Source organism: Pinus tabuliformis, chromosome 3_1, assembly GCF_031772625.1.
Source record: "Pinus tabuliformis cultivar Carrire ecotype Pingquan chromosome 3_1, CPIR1, whole genome shotgun sequence".
Taxonomy (NCBI): Eukaryota; Viridiplantae; Streptophyta; class Pinopsida; order Pinales; family Pinaceae; genus Pinus; species Pinus tabuliformis.
This window is the reverse complement of record NC_142301.1, coordinates 119634104-119650742: the sequence shown is the minus strand read 5'-3', so window position 1 is coordinate 119650742 and position 16639 is coordinate 119634104. Positions and strand designations below refer to the sequence as shown.

The following is a 16639-nucleotide window of genomic DNA, read 5'->3' as shown; positions in this document are numbered from 1 at the left end:
TGAATATTTCCGAGGGTTTGATCAACTTCTCGCTATTTCTCATGGCTTCTTTGTGTTGCAGGGGAATTTTGAATTTTTTTGAAGCAAATCTACGCAGTCACATCACTTAGCGCTGCCCCCTCCATCTGCGTGTTGTCTCCTCCAAACTGTGTGTAATTCTGCTGCCTATACGCAGCCCTTTAAGGCAGCATCTTCGTTCCATAGTTTCTATTGCTGCTTCATCCATAGCCATTGCTGCCAAAAACCAAGCATATCTTGAGGCCATTGCACTGCATTTTTCTTCAACGCACAACTTAATCTTCTCCAGTCCCTGCGTCCTCCCTACACAGCTCCATTTTTTCTTTTACGCTGCCCATTTACTGGAGCTTCACGCTGCTTGTACGCAGCTCATACTTATCACGTTCTCCTTCATCCTCTCTGCTGCAAACTGCAAGCATTCAAACTCTCTCTGTCTGCGTCTAGTCACCATCCTCATACGCTCTCTGCTCTCCTCACGCTGCTCCATGCATCCATCTCCTGCCACCGAGTTGCCCAAACCGTGGACAGTCTTCCTTCACCAGCGCACTGCAAACCTGCACACGCATAGCGTAAACCCCGTGAACCCATTCGAATCTCCTCTCCTCCTTCCACCATCCGAGCTCCACGCGGCCTTGGGAACCCATGAGAACCTGCAAACAAAAAAGAAAAAACACACAGTCTTTCAGTCGCCCTCATGTAGTCATCTTTTATCGGCTCTCCTGCTGTCGTCGGGCTCACGTACGCATACAAAAACAGTGAAATTGCATGCGTGGGTAAGATTTTGGGGTTATGCGTTTTGATTTTCCATTTTTTTTGTTTTAGGTTTGGATAGGTTATTTCTATTTCATCGTTAGGTTTTAGTTTTAAATTTGACGTATAGTTTTAGGGTTAGATAAGTTTAATTTTAGTTTTATCATATGTAAATTTTAAAATTTAGGATTTTGATTCTCATTTTTTTATTTTAGACATTTAGATTCTAAATTTTTGTTTTAATTTTAGATTTATTTAATTTTGTTTAGATTTACATATTACAAAAAATAAAAATAAAAATAAAATATTATACAGATATGGAATTTTTATTTTTGTTCTATTTAGTTTTCATTCTATTTCATATTTTGTTTCATTTATATGTAAGTTAGTTTAGATTAGATTTAGGTTTTATTTAGATTTTAGATTTAATTTTACAAAAAATAAAAATAAAAAATAAAAAAGGTTTCTTTTAATTTAGTTTAGATTTTAGTATTATTTTAGATTTTAAGTTTCATATTTTTAGTTGGCTTAGTCTTGTTTTATTTAAAAATATAAAAATTATATTTTGGAAATATTTTGCTAGATTCAGTCTTGGCTCAAGGCTTTGTCATGTTTGCAATATATCTTTCTTGCTGAGGCTAAAATTTTGCTTTCTTTATGTGGTTAAACATGCTTAAATGTTCATTTGAAGATTAGCTACATGAATGTGATCTCTGGTTAGCATTTAAAATTACGTGGTTATTTAAAGCATTTAATCTTTCGAAATTTTAATTGCTAGAATATTGTTAAGCCATTGAGCGTTTATCGATTATCTTGCATTTGATAAAAGTTAAACTTTGTTTGAGTTGTTTGATGGTAAACGATTGTTAATGAGTTCATATTTCTGCAGCATTTGATAAATAATCGTTTAATCATTTATTTCATAAGGCACTGGTCTATTAACTTAATAAAATCAATTAAGTGCTTGTTTCCCCTCATGTCTCCCAACCCAACTGGTCCCCAGTTGGTCATCCATTATCCCATAGGGTCTACCCCCCTTAGCCGCGAGAGACGGGCTTAAACGAAGAGATCGGGGATCAAGGTGACAGCCCCTGGTCTGAGCGTTGTCGTGACAATCTGTGCAACAACATTTTCTGACGCCGTTGCCAGGGATAGAGCTTTTTTTGTCCTTGGTCTTTTCTTTTCGAGCTTTGTCGTGTTTCATTTCTTGTCCAAGTGGCGACTCCACTTCATATATTATCTACAAGAGTGTATACTAAAAGACATCCAAGCAGTCTGTGCAATCCTGCTCCTGATCCTGAAAGGGCCCTCAAGGTACGATTACACAAACTCTCTTCTCGTACACTTCTTGTTAACCTCGGACAAGAAGCCCTCTCTGATATCCATTTGCTTTTTACTAGTCCAGTTAGGCACGACATCATGGATATGTATGCCCCTTGCAATTTTTCTAACATTCCAGGGTATCCCAATGATCTTCCATCACTTGGGATAGACAAGTTGCCTAGCTTTCAGGGAGATAATGCGATTAGTGCTAATTCGCATCTGAGAAATTTTAGTATATGGATGGCTAAGTACGCAAGATCTCCTGATTTCGATCATGAGAATGTTAGAATGACTCTTTTTATTTTAACTTTGGGGGGCAATGCTCATGAATGGTTTACTGAAAAGCCTTGGAATTCATTTGATTCCTTACAATCAATCATTGATGCCTTTAAAGAAAAGTATGGAGATAAGAGAGAGGGAAGACACCTCGTAAAAGCCATCAGCATAATAAAAAAAAGAGAATGAAACTGTTGAAGAATTTAACAAAAGGTTTAATGGTATTGTTAGAGAATTACCTCAAGACAATAAACCTACCGAAAAATCTCTTCAAGATTTTTACATTGATGCCTTTAGTCCTGAGCCATCTTATGAATTAAGGCGTGCTAGACTTAATGATTATAGAGATTGCCAAACCTTAGCTATAGAGCTTGAAAAGGACAAGGCAGCATCTGGGAAGTCTAAGATCCCAGGTTTCGATAGGGCTGCTACGAAACTAAAAGAACCTAAAGGAAAAGCAGTTCAAGAACTTGAAAGCGAGCTTGTTCAGAAATTGCTCCAAAAGATCGAAAGCATGGAAATCAATCATAATAAGGAGATAGCTACTTTGCAAAATAGGTTGATCCAAATGGAAAGAGCGCAAATGCAAAATTTCCAACCTCGGAATAATAATAATAGAAATAACAATTGGCAAAAGAAGGATCGATCTAGTGAGCAGAGACCTCATAATCCATTAACTAATTTGGTTGATAATGCTCCTCCTTACTGTTGGGTTTGTGATGCTCTTCATGAAGAGGCCACTTGTCCCATCGTTAGAAGAATTTTAGATAATGGAATGTTTGGAGCAGGTGATCAAATAAATGTAGTAGCTAACAAGTTTCCTTTGTCTATGGATGATTGGATAGAGGTCAAGGAAAATAGTCGTGACGTTATGAATCCTTCATCAGCTTTTAGTATAAATAACCTTGAAAATGAAGATGACATTTTGGCTAGGTTATATGGTGAAAAACCCTCTCCCGAGCAAATCATGGAAATTGCTAGAGATAAAGGTTTGACCTATCAGAGAAGGGATAAAGATCAGAGCGGGAATCAAATTCCCCCTCGAACTTTTAACCCTGGTTTAAACTCTGGATTAGATGTCGATTTGGGAAGTTGGTTCAACAATGCGAAAATCTGGGTTCCTGTCTCCGAGATTGCTAAAATCCCTTCCCAAAGAGATAAGTTACTAAAAGCTATTCAAGGTCCTCAAGTAAATACTTCTCAACAGAAGACTCGGGAAGTTGACTATCACGATGCTCCCATATATTTGCAAAGCTTAGATGCAGATAACAAAGATCACCAGCCTTTCTTTATCACCTTGTTAGTTAATGGATATAAATTGAATAATTGCATGTTGGATTCTAGTGCATCAGCTTGTGTAATGACTAAAAGGGTCATGGAACAACTTAAATTAAGAGTTTCTAGACCCTACTATAATATATGTGCCATGGATTCTAAAAAGATTGAAGTGCATGGTTTGATCAAAGATTTACAAGTTCATCTATCAGTTTACCCAGACATCATGATTGTTATGGATATAGTTGTTGTTGATGTGCCTGATGCCTGGGGTATGCTTTTATCCAGAAAGTGGGCCTCTGATCTAGGAGGAAGTATTCAAATGAATTGGTCATATGCTATGATTCCTTCTCCTAGAGGTGATGGTTTTGTAAGACTTAATAGAGAGCCCGAAAGAAAATTCCATGTTGAAGATCCTAAGAGACCTCACAACGAGATAATCAAAGAGCAATCTGACATTAGGAATTACGCTATCATGTCTAATTTCATAATTCCTCTAGATGATAAAATTAAGGATCTCAATGATAGAGTTTGGTACATGTACTTTGATGGTGCATCGTCTAGGCATGGTAAGGGTGTTGGAATAGTGCTTAAATCTCCCCTTGATCACATTTTCAAGTTTGCCTATTGATTAGAGTTTGAAGCAACCAACAATGTCGCTGAATATGAGGCTTTATTGTTGGGTCTTGAATTGGAAAAGTCTTTGAAAATTAAGTTGCTTAGCATTAAGGGGGATTCTGATTTAATTATCATGCAGCTTAAAAATAAATTCACATGCAAAAATCAAAGACTAAGGAATTATCGAAATGTTGTGTGGGATACTATGGAACATTTTGATGCCCTTGACCTCGAAGCTATCCCAAGAGAGCAAAATAGTTTGGTAGATGAACTTGTCGTAGCTGCTACTACCTTCCAGTTATCTGATGAGCTAATTAAGGATAAGATCAAAATGGAAGTAATATTTAGACCATCTGTTCCAGATAACTCAGAGCATTGGCAAGTCTTTAATGATGAAAAACAAGTCATTCGTTTTCTTAATAGTCTGGATGAGTTTGAAGATTTCCGGATAGATTCTAAGCAGGATGGATCTTTAAAACGTGAGCATATCATAAATCCGACTCCAAGGAATGTGGTTGCCTTAGAGCAACATTTTGATCGGCATGATGCCACGAAGTTGAGAGAAGAAAATAAAATGGACCCAGGCGAATATCTCGAGATAAACATTGGTACTTATGAGAACCCGAAGGTTGTTAAAATTGGTAAAGGTACTAGTGTGGAGGAAAGAAAAAAGTTAACTAATTTACTTCACGAATATCGAGATGTTTTAGCTTTTTCTTATGATGAATTAAAGGGCTATAGGGAAGATGTCATGGAACATACTATCCCCTTAAAAGATGAAAATGCTAAACCCTTTCGCCAGAAACTTAGGCAGATTAATCCTAAGTTAGCCCCTTTGGTTCAGAAAGAGTTTGCGAAAATGCTTGCAGCAGGAATTATCACTCAAACAAGGCATTCAACATGGTGTTCAAATCTGGTGATTGTTAGGAAAAAGAACGGTACGATAAGGCTTTGTGTCGATTTTCGAAACCTTAATCTAGCATGCAAGAAAGATAATTACCCTTTGCCAAACATGGAGACTTTATTGCAAAGAGTAACCGGTTCTGGAATGATGTCGTTGCTAGATGGTTTTTCTGGGTACAATCAGGTGTGGGTTAAAAAGGAAGATCGTCATAAAACCACATTCACCACACCATGGGGTACTTTTGAATACATTAGAATGCCATTTGGATTAACCAACGCTGGGGCTACATTTCAAAGGGCTATGGATTATGCCTTCAAGGGGTTAATCGGAAAATTTATTGAGATTTACCAAGATGATCTTACTGTATTCTCTAGAGATGGTATCAGTCATATAAATCATCTTAGGCAGGTTTTTGATAGATGTAGAGAATACGGGATTTCTTTGAATCCAGCTAAGTCTGTTTTTGGAGTAACAGAAGGGAAATTACTTGGCCATATCATTTCTAAGGATGGAATCAAGATTGATCCTGAAAGAATTGAAGCAATCCAAAAGATTACTCTTCCTCATAATCTTAAATCCCTTCAGTCTTTCCTTGGAAAGACAAATTTTCTTAGAAGGTTTATTCCAAATTACGCAGAAATAGCCAAGCCTATTCAAAGTCTTCTAAAGAAAAATGCAAAATTTGTTTGGCAAGAAGACGGCAAAAAGGCTTTTCAAGAAATCAAATGCGCTATTGCAAGAGTTCTTAGTTAGTCCCGATTATTCCAAGGATTTCATGATTTTTTCTTTCGCTTCCAAAGATACCATTGCTAGTGTCCTGTTACAAAAGAATAAAGATGGTCACGAGCAGCCTATTGCTTTCATGAGTAGAGCACTTCAAAATTCTGAATTGAAGTACAATACCATGGAAAAGCAAGCTTATGCCCTGGTCAAGTCTCTTAAGCACTTGAAAACTTATGTGGGTTATTCTAAAATCATTGCTTTTGTCCCACATTCTGCTGTTAAAGATATATTAACTCAAACCGATTGCTTAGGGACTCGCGCTAGGTGGGTTACTAAAATACAAGAATATGATTTAGAGATCAAAGCCACTAAGCTAGTCAAAGGCCAAGGTTTGGCTCAAATGTTGACCGAAAGTAACGAAAAGACTCTTGGTTTGTTTTGTCTTAGCGATCTATCTTTGCCGGAATTGCAAAGATTAGGAGAGCATGAGTGGTACAAGGACATCGTTTATTACTTGATGAATCTTACATGTCCTAACCATTTAGTTGCTCATAAGAGAAGGACTCTTAGACTAAAAGCCACTAAGTATTGCCTTATGAAGGATGGCCTTGGATGGAGAAATCCTGAGGGCATAGTGCTTAGGTGTGTTGATGACATTGAGTCCAAGAAATTAATCTCTGAGTTTCATTCAGGATTTTGTGGTGTTCATTATGCGGCTAGAACTACCGCCCACAAAATTCTGAGCGCTGGTTATTATTGGCCTTCAATTTTTTCTGATGTGCATAAGTTTGTTAGAAATTGTCAAGCCTGTCAACTATTCACTAGGAAATAGAAGCTTGCTGCCCTGCCCCTACAACCTGTCATTGTAGAGGCACCTTTTCAGCATTGGGGTCTAGACTTCATCGGGAAGTTCCATGAAAATTCTAGCAATGGCTATTTATGGATTTTGAATGCTACGGATTATTTCACTAAATGGGTTGAAGCCATTCCTGCTAAGAATGCCACTGAAAAGGTTATTATGGATTTCATTGACAATAGTATCATTACTAGATTTGGTGTCCCTGCTAAGATCACTACTGATAATGCCAAGGCTTTTAGTTCTTCAAAGTTTTCATCTTTCTGTTTCAAATATGGCATTATCTTATCTCATTCATCAAATTACTATCCTCAGGGTAATGGTTTGGCTGAATCAAGTAACAAGAATCTCATAACCATTATCAAGAAGATAGTAGGAGATAATAAGAGATCATGGGATAGCAAAATCAAGTATGCTTTATGGGCAGATAGAATCACTAAGAAGAAAGCTACTGGTAAATCTCCCTTTGAATTAATTTATGGCTAGGATGTAACCTTACTTGTGCACCTGAAATTGCTAGCTTATCAACTCCATCATTTTTCTACTAATAAAGATGTTGTTCAGAATAGAATAGATCAAGTTGTGGAGTTAGATGAAGCTCGTAGGACAGCTTTTGATGCTACATGTAAAATCAATCTAACATTAAGAAAAGCTTTGATAAATCCTCTCTATCTAGATCTTGGCAAGTGGGAGATATGGTACTTCTTTGGGATCGCAAGAATGAAAAACTAGGAAAACATAAGAAGTTCGACAGTTTGTGGCTGGGACCATACATCATTCGAGATATAGTTGGACCAAACTCATTCCACTTGAGCAGATTGGATGGTGAACCACTTGATCTACCTGCAAATGGCCAAATGCTCAAGTTGTTCTTCAAAGATGATATCTGATGCCAAGGGGCATCCTCTGTATTGTATTTCTAACCTTACTCCTTGTCATTTTAGCATTTTATTTCTGATTTAGGATTAGATTTACTTTCCTTGTTACTAGATAGTTAATAAATGAAGAGCTTATATCTTTCATGTACTTAATGTTATATGATGATTTCTGGATGGATGCTACTTATTTTTGGTTGTGTTGCGTGGATGCAGATTCTGGATTCTCACATTCCTGCGGTGCAGCAACATGTCCCCAAGTAGAGCTAGATGTTGACCACTACGTGTCAACTTCCCATAGCAGTATACCCCGTTTTTTCTGCAAAAGGGATAGCGCTTAATCGACATGTCCGTGCCATTCGACAGTCATCGTCGACCTAATCATGTTATGTTGTAAACTCAGTCTGCATGTGTGAATTGTAAATAATCTTAGCAAAGCTGAGTCATGTATGTAAATTGCCTAGTTGGACCTAATTTTCTAGTGATAATCTACGTTCCGGAAGGTTTTTTGTCTCACCGATCCATGATCGGCAGAGTTTTCCTTCAACCTAACCCCAAAGCCGGAATGAATTTTGTCATTAGAATCTTAGGGGAATCCTAGCGCGTTGATCTGCTAGATTATATTTGGTCGTAGAACTGGGTGGTCTATGAGGGTCTATGTCAAATGGGTTTTCCCCCCCTTGAGATGTAAAATTGTAAAAGTCATGATATAAAGTGTCTTGAGGGTTAGAAAATGTTTTAATCCTCTCCTAAGTCCTAAGTCCTAGGCCTTAGGTGATTTTTCCAAAGGCTAAGTTCGAGGATCCAAAAATAAAAATTAAAAACTTAAAAAAATTAAAAAATTAAAGAATAGATAAAAATAATAATAAAATTTTAAAAAATAATTAAAAATAAAAAATAAAATAAAATAAAATTTAAAAAAATAATAATAAAAAATAAAAATATATATAATAATAAAATAATAATAAGTCAAATTTTTGAGTAAATAAATGCAGAATTTCAATTTTTTAATATATTAAAATGCATTTAAAAGTTCGACGGAGGAGATTAAAAGATATCTTGATCCTCATCGATGGTCGAGATCATTTTGACATGGATCATGTTAGGATATTCCAACACATAGGAAGTAGTTAAGTATAACTTGGTCTAGTATAGAGTTAGGTAAAGTGTGTTTCTTTACTATGTACATTTGTAACTTACAATATGACGGTCACGATATGTAGTGATACGACGGTTTATTCTCTCCTCGGTATTACCGACACTTGATTCGTGGCTTAACACCCAATTGGTCCATGATCTCTATTTAAAGAGCATGGAAGGTCATTTGTAGGGTAACCGTTCATGAGAGAAGCTTATGTAAATTTTCATTCTTTTATTAATATATTGCCTGAAGTGGTCGCGTTGGCTCAGGCCGTGGACTGTTTCCCTCTTTGAGGGTTTTAAGCACGTGAACAATACTGGTGTATTGATCTGTGATCTGTTTGTGAGCAGTGTCCTTTGGTATTCTGTCTGACGAACTTACCCTGTAAATTCCTACAGATCACTCGAACTAGCCATTGGGATTTTTTCCTTTAAAATGTGCTAGGAGTCATTTGAGATCAGATTCGATGTGTGAGTCTTGTGTTGAAGAAAGCTCTCTTGTAAACTTTTTCTGGTGAAAATAAAGAAAGACTATGGGGTTGAAATCTTGCTGGTGTTACTCTCCTGAAGTGCTGTGAGCTGTGTTATTTTCTGCATAATTTTATTTTCAGCCATTAGTAATAGCTTGATGTAGAGTATTGTTGAACACAAGTATCTTATTCACTTACTAGGGTCTGAATGGTAATAGAATTTAAGTATGGGGGTTTACGCAGTGCATTATATTAGATATCATTTTGGGATTCCACTGCGTTAAGTAAGTCATTCACGTATGACCATTTCCATGAGAGGTAGTCGTAACTGACTAATTTCTCATGATTTTTGAATAGTTCACTTAGCACTCATTGCATCGGGTGATGCTCACAGGGGTGAAGAAGTGGGATTGAAACTAGTGAAATGTGGAGAACGAATCACATAGCATCAATCATCACTTCCGGGGCTTGCACCCGGTAACCAGGACTTCCCAGGAGGTCACCCATCCCAGAACTCCTCTGGCTCAAGCGCGCTTAACTGTGGAGTTTTTCCCCACAATCAAGCCCACTTAGCTTGCTACCCCATTTGCAAAACCTTAGCAAGTATTGTGCCTCATGAACCATTCAAGTGGAGATCCCTTGACTCTTTTTGAATTTAAGTATGGGGGTTTACGCAGTGCATTATATTAGATATCATTTTGGGATTCAACTGCGTTAAGTAAGTCATTCACGTATGACCATTTCCATGAGAGGTAGTCGTAACTGACTAATTTCTCATGATTTTTGAATAGTTCACTTAGCACTCATTGCATCGGGTGATGCTCACAGGGGTGAAGAAGTGAGATTGAAACTAGTGAAATGTGGAGAACGAATCACATAGCATCAATCATCACTTCCGGGGCTTGCACCCGGTAACCAGGACTTCCCAGGAGGTCACCCATCCCAGAACTCCTCTGGCTCAAGTGCGCTTAACTGTGGAGTTCTTCACCCCTGTGAGCATCACCCGATGCAATGAGTGCTAAGTGAACTATTCAAAAATCATGAGAAATTAGTCAGTTACGACTACCTCTCATGGAAATGGTCATACGTGAATGACTTAACGCAGTTGAATCCCAAAATGATATCTAATATAATGCACTGCGTAAACCCCCATACTTAAATTCAAAAAGAGTCAAGGGATCTCCACTTGAATGGTTCATGAGGCACAATACTTGCTAAGGTTTTACAAATGGGGTAGCAAGCTAAGTGGGCTTGATTGTGGGGAAAAACTCCACAGTTAAGCGCGCTTGAGCCAGAGGAGTTCTGGGATGGGTGACCTCCTGGGAAGTCCTGGTTACCGGGTGCAAGCCCCGGAAGTGATGATTGATGCTATGTGATTCGTTCTCCACATTTCACTAGTTTCAATCCCACTTCTTCACCCCTGTGAGCATCACCCGATGCAATGAGTGCTAAGTGAACTATTCAAAAATCATGAGAAATTAGTCAGTTACGACTACCTCTCATGGAAATGGTCATACGTGAATGACTTACTTAACGCAGTTGAATCCCAAAATGATATCTAATATAATGCACTGCGTAAACCCCCATACTTAAATTCAAAAAGAGTCAAGGGATCTCCACTTGAATGGTTCATGAGGCACAATACTTGCTAAGGTTTTGCAAATGGGGTAGCAAGCTAAGTGGGCTTGATTGTGGGGAAAAACTCCACAGTTAAGCGCGCTTGAGCCAGAGGAGTTCTGGGATGGGTGACCTCCTGGGAAGTCCTGGTTACCGGGTGCAAGCCCCGGAAGTGATGATTGATGCTATGTGATTCGTTCTCCACATTTCACTAGTTTCAATCCCACTTCTTCACCCCTGTGAGCATCACCCGATGCAATGAGTGCTAAGTGAACTATTCAAAAATCATGAGAAATTAGTCAGTTACGACTACCTCTCATGGAAATGGTCATACGTGAATGACTTACTTAACGCAGTTGAATCCCAAAATGATATCTAATATAATGCACTGCGTAAACCCCCATACTTAAATTCAAAAAGAGTCAAGGGATCTCCACTTGAATGGTTCATGAGGCACAATACTTGCTAAGGTTTTGCAAATGGGGTAGCAAGCTAAGTGGGCTTGATTGTGGGGAAAAACTCCACAGTTAAGCGCGCTTGAGCCAGAGGAGTTCTGGGATGGGTGACCTCCTGGGAAGTCCTGGTTACCGGGTGCAAGCCCCGGAAGTGATGATTGATGCTATGTGATTCGTTCTCCACATTTCACTAGTTTCAATCCCACTTCTTCACCCCTGTGAGCATCACCCGATGCAATGAGTGCTAAGTGAACTATTCAAAAATCATGAGAAATTAGTCAGTTACGACTACCTCTCATGGAAATGGTCATACGTGAATGACTTACTTAACGCAGTTGAATCCCAAAATGATATCTAATATAATGCACTGCGTAAACCCCCATACTTAAATTCAAAAAGAGTCAAGGGATCTCCACTTGAATGGTTCATGAGGCACAATACTTGCTAAGGTTTTGCAAATGGGGTAGCAAGCTAAGTGGGCTTGATTGTGGGGAAAAACTCCACAGTTAAGCGCGCTTGAGCCAGAGGAGTTCTGGGATGGGTGACCTCCTGGGAAGTCCTGGTTACCGGGTGCAAGCCCCGGAAGTGATGATTGATGCTATGTGATTCGTTCTCCACATTTCACTAGTTTCAATCCCACTTCTTCACCCCTGTGAGCATCACCCGATGCAATGAGTGCTAAGTGAACTATTCAAAAATCATGAGAAATTAGTCAGTTACGACTACCTCTCATGGAAATGGTCATACGTGAATGACTTACTTAACGCAGTTGAATCCCAAAATGATATCTAAGGTAATAGAATTTCTGAAATAATGGCAGGTATCTCCATTGCATCTGGAATTTAATATTTTTTTCCCTCTTTATTGATGGTTGAAGTGAGCTGTGCAGGAAACCCTTATTGAGAAAATTAGTGGGCGTTTGGGGAAGTTCTCGGCTGAACCAGCCAACTCCCGCAAGCATTTTTGTAACAACCCATCTCAAATCGCGAGCAACATAGCAATATTAGCATGCATGTGAGGCATGCATATGATAGCTACATATGCATGCATCATATACATTGCACTAGTATATATATATATATATATACATCGACTATATATCGACTATTCATGGAGAATGTCTAAATATAAGATAAACGAATTAATTATCAAAGGTGTAAATTAAATACCTAATTCTCGTTAATAGAAGAAATATACACTCAGTAAGAAATATAGTTGAGTTTATTCATATGTTTACATATATAACCCAAAATGTGTACTAATAAAACTAAACCCATAAACCTTATGATTAATCTTGACATTTTATAAAACATAAAATAATTTGTAATATTTAAAATCATCATGGTCTTATACTATTTAATAAATTAAAGTACCAACTGTCATAATTAATATGACACCATTCGATATGGTGAGGATCTGATTCAATTAAAGGCAGATATCATGACAAAGCAGCCACCGCCTAACAAAATCTTATCCTTCCATAAAGGCGGTGAACAGATGCGTAGAGAGGGAGGAGCCTCTGCTATTTAAAGGGAGGAAGGAGGATTCCAAAAGGGGGGGGGTTCTTTGCCTATGGATGGGGAAGGTTGTATTTCCTGTGAGTGGAAAAACTGAACCGAGTGCTGTTGAAGGAAGAAGGAGAGGAAATTTACCCATACTGCTTATAATTCGGAACTATTGAGCCTTACTTGTTTTGAAGTCTCTAGGCACGGGGGAACGGTATGCATCGGTTGAGAAGCATACTGGATTGAGTATCTAGGTATACTCGGTTTGGCTGGGTGGTTTTGGTCATTCGGTAACGAGAGAAGTTCTGCAGCATCCTCATCGCAACAGCCGTAGCAGATCAGGTAAGTACTCCATCAAATCAATTAAATACAGTTTCACAGTTCAGTAATGGCTCTTAATTTAGTACGGCCACTACAATTTTCTTGTAGAGCCCAGCCAGTTTCGATTCTGGGTCTGACATTTTAAGTTTATTTTTGAATCACATGAGAGATTTCTGAAGTATCTCATAGTAAATCTGATATTCTGAAAATATTATTGGGAGTTACTGACAAATCTGCTTGTTGTAGAGTCACAAAGCTGTAAATAATTGTAGCTGGTTTGTAGGGTTTTAGTTTTTTATACATATATTTTCTGGCTGTGTATCGTTCCATTACAGGTTGCAGGGTTTTTTCTGAAGATTTCTGAGGGTTTGATCAGCTTCTTGCTATTTCTCAGGGTTTCTTTGTGTTGCAGGGGCATTTTGAATTTTTTTGAAGCAAATCTGCGCAGTCACATCACTCAGCGCTGCCCCCTCCATCTGCGTGTTGTCTCCTCCAAACTGTGTGTAATTTTGCTGCCTATACGCAGCCCTTTAAGGCAGCATCTTCGTTCCACAGTTTCTATTGCTGCTTCATCCATAACCATTGCTGCCAAAAACCAAGCATATCTTGAGGCCATTGCACTGCATTTTTCTTCAACGCACAACTTAATCTTCTCCAGTCCCTGCGTCCTCCCTACGTAGTGCCAATTTTTCTTTTATGCTGCCCATTTACTGGAGCTTCACGTTGCCTGTACGCAGCTCATACTTATCATGTTCTCCTTCATCCTCTCTGCTACAAACTGCAAGCATTCAAACCCTCTCTCCCTGCGTCTGGTCACCATCCTCATACGCTCTCTGCTCTCCTCACGCTGCTCCACGCATCCATCTCCTTCTGCCACCGAGTTGCCCAAATCATGGGCAGTCTTCCTTCACCAATGCACTGCAAACCTGCACACGCATAGCGTAAACCCCGTGAACCCATTCGAATCTCCTCTCCTCCTTCCGCCATCCGAGCTCCACGCGGCCTTGGGAACCCGTGAGAACTTGCAAACAAAAAAGAAAAAACACGCAGTCTTTCAATCGCCCTCACGCAGTCATCTTCGCTCGGCTCTCCTGCTGCCATCAGGCTCACGTACGCATACAAAAACAGTGAAATTGTATGCGTGGGTAAGATTTTGGGGTTATGCATTTTGATTTTCCATTTTTTTTGTTTTAGGTTTGGATAGGTTATTTCTATTTCATCGTTAGGTTTTAGTTTTAAATTTGAAGTATAGTTTTAGGGTTAGATAATTTTAATTTTAGTTTTATCATATGTAAATTTTAAAATTTACGATTTTGATTCTCTTTTTTTGATTTTAGATATTTAGATTCTAAATTTTTGTTTTAATTTTAGATTTATTTAATTTTGTTTAGATTTACATACATAAAAATATAAATAAATATATAAATAAATAAATATATATATATATATATTATAAAGATTTGGAATTTTTCTTTTGTTCTATTTAGTTTTCATTCTATTTCATATTTTGTTTCATATATATTAGATGTAAGTTAGTTTAGATTAGATTTAGGTTTTATTTAGATTTTAGATTTAATTTTACAAAAAATAAAAAAAGGTTTCTTTTAATTTAGTTTAGTTTTTAAGTTTCATATTTTTAGATTTCAACTGGCTTAGTCTTGTTTTATTTAAAAATATAAAAAATATATTTTGGAAATATTTTGCCAGATTCAGTCTTGGCTCAAGGCTTTGTCATGTTTGCGATATATCTTTCCTGTTGAGGCTAAAATTTTGATTTCTTTATGTGGTTAAACATGCTTAAATGTTCATTTGAAGATTAGCTACATGAATGTGATCTCTGGTTAGCATTTAAAATTACGTAGTTATTTAAAGCATTTAATCTTTCGAAATTTTAATTGCTAGAATATTGTTAAGCCATTGAGCATTTATCGATTATCTCGCATTTGGTAAAAGTTAAACTTTGTTTGAGTTGTTTGATGGTAAACGATTGTTAATGAGTTCATATTTCTGCAACATTTGATAAATAATCGTTTAATCATTTATTTCATAAGGCACTAGTCTATTAACTTAATAAAATCAATTAAGTGCTTGTTTCCCCTCGTGTCTCCCAACCCAACCGGTCCCCAGTTGGTCATCCATTATCCCATAGGGTCTACACCCCTTAGCGCAGGAGACAAGCTTAAACGGAGAGATCGGGGATTAGGGTGACAGCCCCCGGTCTGAGCATTGTCGTGACAATCTGTGCGACAACACGCTGAAAATGGGCCTGAAACTGATTCATTCTAATATGTAATGACACATATACAAGTAATGATTTCAAGTGTTAGCAAAGAGGTGTTTCCGAAAGAAAAAATATAAGTCTGTTTGCTGCATATTCCTTTCATAGGAACTTCTAGCCCAACCAAAACAGAATATTATCCCCTTCATCATTTGGAATCCATAAGTCATAGAAGAATAAGAAGAATAAAACATAGCAAAGCTCCCATAGCGGTGGTCTTAGATCATCCTAAAGATAGGGAAGACAATACCGAGGTGACAGTGATGACTCTTCCTAGTTCCTCTTGTCTAGTCACCTAGTGAATACTTTGCACAAAGGGTGCTAAACTAAGTGGTAACAGGTCCAAATTGTAAGGGGTCAGAAGAATCTTGAAAAGGAGATATAAGAGTATAAATTTTTTAGCAAAAAATATTATAATTGACAAAGTTGTACCAAGTGCAAGGTCTGCCAGCAACGCAAACCCCAAATCAAGGTTTTACAAAATTATCATAACTTTTGATTGGACAATTAGTTTGTGGTGATTGAAAGATGATAGAAGAGGATTCAGAGAAGAATGTATAGCAATCAATTTTGGTACCATTTGGGGATAAGTTCTTGGAAAAATTACTATTATCATGGGGAGAAACAAATCTATATTCATAAGAACAACAAAAGTAGAAAATCCTACCAAGTGCAAGAACATGCCAAGAGTGATTATAGAACTCCCCGTCTATTGAGAGAAACTGCCAATAGAACATGCAGCTTCAAAGAATAATTTGTTCATACATAAGCATCCACAACTAATCAAGCATTGATTGTAAAGATTGCCGGAAAAGGCAGGGAATGTTCAGCTCCTAAGCCTTTGGCCATTGCATTGCTATTGTTATATTATTGTTGATATTATTGGTTGGCTCATTATTTGTAATTGTACCCTTTGTCTCCTATATATACCAAGGAGATGTAGTTTCAGGGGTCATCAAGAGGTATTTGCAAACATAAGGTTTAAAAAAGGAAACCATTCTGAAGTGGCATTGTTATTCATTAACCTTTTTTATCATTCTCAAGGAACGTCATTACTTATTCTTTCTATTTTATGCTGGTTGGGTTATTTGGACCATAACATCGATATTGCCAAGATTTTAGCATCCATTTAACTTGTGTATTGAACCTTTGGAATATTGCTAAAGCTTACCATGCACATGTTTCCCTTAATGATAACTCTATAAGGTAGTGAACAAAACAAAAGAAAGTCTGCC

The 16639-nt window shown here is 37.6% G+C and overlaps 1 protein-coding gene across 4 annotated transcripts in view; it reads right to left on the bottom strand.

Annotated features, from left to right (window-relative positions):
- MGT10 (magnesium (Mg) transporter 10) overlaps window positions 1-16639 on the bottom strand; it is a 422030-nt gene that overhangs the window by 169952 nt on the left and 235439 nt on the right. The window lies entirely within an intron of this gene.